This window comes from Homarus americanus, unplaced genomic scaffold, assembly GCF_018991925.1.
Source record: "Homarus americanus isolate GMGI-L3 unplaced genomic scaffold, GMGI_Hamer_2.0 scaffold57980, whole genome shotgun sequence".
Lineage (NCBI taxonomy): Eukaryota > Metazoa > Arthropoda > Malacostraca > Decapoda > Nephropidae > Homarus > Homarus americanus.
Window position 1 is genome coordinate 25519248 of NW_024716703.1, and position 5695 is coordinate 25524942.

Sequence of the window (5695 nt, forward strand, 5' to 3'; positions counted from 1 at the left end):
CACACCAACACACCCCAACACACACACAAACACACCCCAACACACCCCAACACATCACAACACACACCAACACACCCCAACACACCCCAACCACACCCAAACACACCCCAACACACCCCACACCCCAACACACCCCAACCACACCACAACACACCCCAACACACCCCAACACACACCAACCACACCCCAACACATCCCAACACACACAACACGCCCCAACACACCCCAACACACCCCAACACACCCCAACACATCCCAACACACACCAACACGCCCCAACACGCCCCAACACACCCAAACACACTCTACCTCCACACCCTAATCAACACTCTCTCCACACTCCTCAAACACACCCCCCCCTCTATACTTCTCTCCAACACACCTTCTCCACCAACACACCCCAACACACTCAAACACCAAGATGGTGATTTTGGCCTACACGAAACCTCAAGTCAGATTTTATTACAGGAAAGGTGAGACCACCTGGGCCCTTCCTCCTCATTACCAAGATTCGTTGTGTGGTGGTTTTTTATGCTTAAAGATATAAGATATATTTATTTTATTGATTCACGGGTTATTTCCAGGTATTTAGCTATTTCATCCCGTTGTTTTATCTTTCCAAGTTCGATATGTTCCAGTGATGGTACCCATATTCATCGTAAAACAAACGTAAATGAAGATTGATTAAATTATCGTACAAAACATACATACCGTATATGTTATTAATGGTGTTTGATAGTCTAAGGCCACCTGACGAAGTCGCCAACATTGATACATCTCAAGTTAACGGAATAAACATGACCCAGTACAAGGAATAGTCCAGAGAAAACGAACAACTCACCAACTGCAATTGCCAACCACATCAAAAACACGATCCGCAAATCAATGATTCAACATCCAGAACTCGCACCATTTTTCGCTCAAATGAATCAGTCCATTAGCTTAAATGTTGAGTTGATCATAACATACAAAACATACATATATACAAACACCTTAAACATAAGAACATAAGAAAATATGAGTTCGTAATAGGGTTGTTGCCTGCATGGCAGCTCCTGTCGAGTTATCAACAATTTCTATCATCCATGAATCTATCCAGCTTCCTTTGAAAACTTTTCCAAAGCGTTCCAGACTTACTGTTAAAGTTAATTCATTTGCAAGTTCCGTTCCTCCTATTCTCCAAACCTGGGTATCCAACTTTAACTGTTGTTCGGAAAGTCCCATCCTGCTCGATGTCAGGGTAAACTTTATCTATATCACCTTTATTGATTCTTTTCACCCACTTGAATACCATCAAGAATTTTGGCCCCCCTGCAGATATGTGTGTCTGGCGGCGAAGGCCAGGGATGCTAGTAAAGGGATGGCGCCGAGAGTCTTCAGTTCAGCGTGTACAGCACCCAGAGTGAATGTGTGAGCCATGGCAACCTGGGTTGTGGAGACACACCTGGGGTAAGCACATGCCCCAAGGTAGGAAAGCCCACTGCTGGTGTGTGTGTGTGTGTGTGTGTGTGTGTGTGTGTGTGTGTGTGTGTCCATCCATCCATCCATCCATAAATACATCCAAACACTTCTTAAATACACTTCCCATCAGGTGAGTACAGGTATATATACACAATCAAGCCCCTCATATCCAACAGAGACACAAGATAGATGAGACACTTCTGCAATATGTTGTCTCTGTAAATATGTGTGTGAGTCCATTATGTATATATATATATATGGTTACAAAAATGTAAATTTTCAAGAATTTTATTGATGGTTTTAAAGGATTAGTCATGTTATTATTAAGGCATGGGTATTGTGGGCACAGGACAGTAGGGGAAAGGTAGTGCTGGTGGAGGTGGGTGGGTGTGGGTGCAGATAGTGTGGGGAAAAGCTGGTGGAGGTGATGGTGTGGTGGTAGTGTGTAGTGCTTGTGTGGAGGTGATAGTGGTAGGGGTACAGGTGGTAGTGTGGTGGTGCTAAGGAGTGTGGGTACAGGTGGTAGGGTAATGAAAAGACGACTTGAAGATGGAGGTTTATTCTGATTGACCACCTACACACTAAATAAACCAACTCTAACCAATCCAATCCTGTTCAACTCAACCCAACCCAACCCAATGCAGGGTCCTCCCATTGAAACCGGAAACCTAATGACGAAGTGATAATATCATAAGGTTAGAGGAGTGTTGAGCGTATTCTAGGATTCCCTGTAGTGGGCTTGAGGGCGGCGGGGAGTTATAGCCAGAGAGAGGCCTCCCTTCCTGCCATCATATTTGTTATAGATCCTGGACGATCTATCTATCTATCTCATCATCATCCTGTCTATTTGTTCAGCTCGGCTCCAGTATTCATCCTTATTTCGTCTGTTCGTCTGTCTGTTCGTCTATTATGCGAGCAAGTGACAGATGTCGGGCGAAATTGATCTGGTATACCTTTAAGGCATTTTAACCCAGCCAATCTCTTACCCAGGCATGGTCGGGCGAAGTTAAGTTTCTTTAGACGATCAATTTGGTTACTTTAGTGCTTTCTTGTTTATCGTGCATTATCGTTATTATAAGAAACCAAAGCGCTGGTTGGTGTTATGTGCGTCTGTGTGTATTATGTGCGTCTGTCTTTGTGTGTCCTCGTGTGTTCCTTTCATGTCTGTGTTTGTTCATGCGTATTTGTTTGTTTGTTCTGGAGTAATTTAATGCGACTATTGTGAAGATTCGTCGGAGGGCGCTTTTAGGTTATTGTAGTCTGGCGTAACATCGACGTAGTAGAGAGTCAAAGCAGAGAAGAACAACAACACGTGTTGTCAAAATGAAACAAGACGAAGAAGAACAAAGTCCAACAAGAACTACCGATAATATTCGTGATATTTTAAACAAGGAAAATAAAAGTATTTAACGCTATACCCGGAAATAAAACACCAGAACACAACTCCTCGTCTGAATACGTGAAACTGAAATTTCTAAAAGTTCGAAACCGTGAATACTATAATTAAATAAATAAAAACAAATAAATAACAAATAAAGAAATGTATTATGTAATTAAGGTTATATTGCTTAGGCTGGGGCAATGAATACCAGCAGCCAATTAGTAGTAATTTTCGAGGATGATATCACTCAGGTGTGTAATAATAATAATAATAATTAGCTTGTCAATAATACACACACACATTAATAATCCCAGGTGCTCAAGACTACAGTAAAATACATTATTTGTGAACAATTTCCGTCATATTCATTCAAACTCTTGAGTCACGTAACTATTCTCGTTAACCTGGTATTACATGTATGTATGTATGTATGTGTTGTGTAGTAAGGTATGTATGTATGTATGTATGTATGTATGTGTAAAGTGTTAAAACATCGGTTAAACAAAGGGTGAAGTCTGTTTGTGTGTGTCTGGGCCGCATATGTGTTGTGATATTTACGTAGGGTGAAGCTAGTCTGTTCGTCTGTCTGTCTGTCTGTCTGTCTGTCGGTAAAGTTTAATTCACCTTATATTATGGAACCCTGCTTATTTCCTATGATAACTGGACACTGCTTTTAGGTCAGGCTTTATCCACTCTAACACACACACACACACACACACACACACACACACACACACACACTTCTTTGTTTAATTTTTTTGGTGGTGGGGGGGAGGAGATTCATACTACACCTGTCTCTGGCTACTACTAGGCAATTTTCAGAACACTCTTTTAACGTTTTTTCTGGTTGTCGTTCAGCTACCAGTTGTGCGTTCACTTTCATCCCAGAAAACACGTGTATTATTCTGGTTGTGTTTTCACTTTTGTTGGTTGTGTCGTAGCTCCTCAGAAGATAATTGCATCACCAGAAAAATTTCTTGGCCATTAGCTTGCTTCACCTATAAGATTGACCACCTCAACCTAACACATTAACTCAACTCTATCCCACTCATAACCTAACGCTATTTGGGGGATGAGTGTAGGTAGTAGGGCAGGGGTAGGTAGGTAGGGGTAGGTGGTAGGGGTTGGGTTGCTGGGCTGGGTAGGGGTTGGGGTTGCTGGTGGGGTTGGGTTGGGTAGGTAGGGGTAGGGTAGGGGCAAGGGGGGTTGGGCTGGGTGGGGTTGGGTGGGGTAGTAGGGGTAGGGGTAGTGGTGGGTAGGCAGGGTTGCTGGGATTGGGCAGGGTAGTGGGGTAGGGGTAGGGGTAGGGTTGGGCTGGGTAGGGGTTGGGTAGGGGTAGGGTAGTAGGGGGTAGGTGGTTGCTGGGTTGGGGTGGGGTGGGGCAGGGTAGGGGTAGGGTAGGGGTAGGCCAGCTGGGGTAGGGTCAACACACAAACACCTGTGCAAAAACCCCCATGCAACCCCACCCCTCTTCACACCCACCCCACACCCCCTGGTAAGCCAGGCTAGGCACTGTATCAGCAGCCTGCACACACACACACAGGTGAGACAGGCACCCAACCTGGGTCCTGCTCACTCTCTAGGACTTTTGTCCACCAGAGACCTGTCTTTATATATATGAATATCATGATGTTCAGGTAGGAATTATATCGCAACCTGTCGAGTTACACAACATCTCACTTCACTTCAATTTCACTTCAATTTCACCTCCACCCCAATTCCCACCAGCCGTGTCATAAAAGAATGCACGCTATCTGAGTACTTGGACACACACATACACACACAAGACTAACTACACTGTGCTCTGTTTATTTCAGTGTACACGTGTGGTCCAACAAAAAGGACATTCTCAGAAGCCCATTGGGCGATATTTTTTCCTGATTCATTAAGGAGTCGAAGAAAGTGTTCTTTGAGGTTTCAGCTGAAGGACACCCATTCAGAACTAAAGCTGTTGGTGTTCTATATATGTCTGGCTAATGGCTACATTCAAGGCAGCCCAAACTTTATCTGGGGTGTAGAAGGACTCAGTAGAACTAGAGGAATCGACCATGAGAAGCCTTACAAACAGGTGATTCATCATCTCCGCAGTACACAGACGATACACTAGTCTTTATGATATTATTACTGATGAATCACAGCACAGTGTAAGAGGTGAGCCATGGTAACATCTGGTGATTCATCTTAGTTTAATACATCTCCTAAAGTCGGAGAAAATCGTTTTTTCATGGTGTCGTAGGCAGCCCTTTTAGTAAGTGCTGGTACGATAGGTGGTAAGGACACACGGAAAAATCTCTTGATCCCTTCTTGAGAAAATTACGAAAAACTTACTTATCTTTGAGATGTGTGTTGTTCGTTGACGCAAGCGTTTTCAGCTTTGATGGTTGAAGTGGGCGGAGCAGGAGTAGCGAAATTTGTGAATCTTCAGTTAACAGAGCAGATCCTTGACTGTCTCGTCAGTGTCAAAGCTGGGGAATCAAAATGGCCAGTGAAAAGGAGTGGTGGAGAACTGACTGTTGGACTTAAGGATTCTGGTAGGTTTTTCCTGATGTAAGTGAGAGATGAAGTGTACCCCAAGTGTCGCGTGGTTGATGGACTCTGGTTTGGCCTTTCACCAAAGCACGGGGTGTCTCTGCGTTGAGGAACTCAAAGCCTGGGTTGTTGATGGTCAGGGTTTCGAGACTCCTCAAGAAGATGGAGGTTGCCGAATTTCTACCCTGAAGCCTGGCAGCACACCAAAGTTAGAAATAAAATGGCCCGATGATGAAAGTGGTAGTAGCCTGAGACTTAACACCAGACTTATAGTGGTTGCAGGCTGGCTGCTCTGGAGATGTTCTTGTGAGAGGTGAGAGGAGC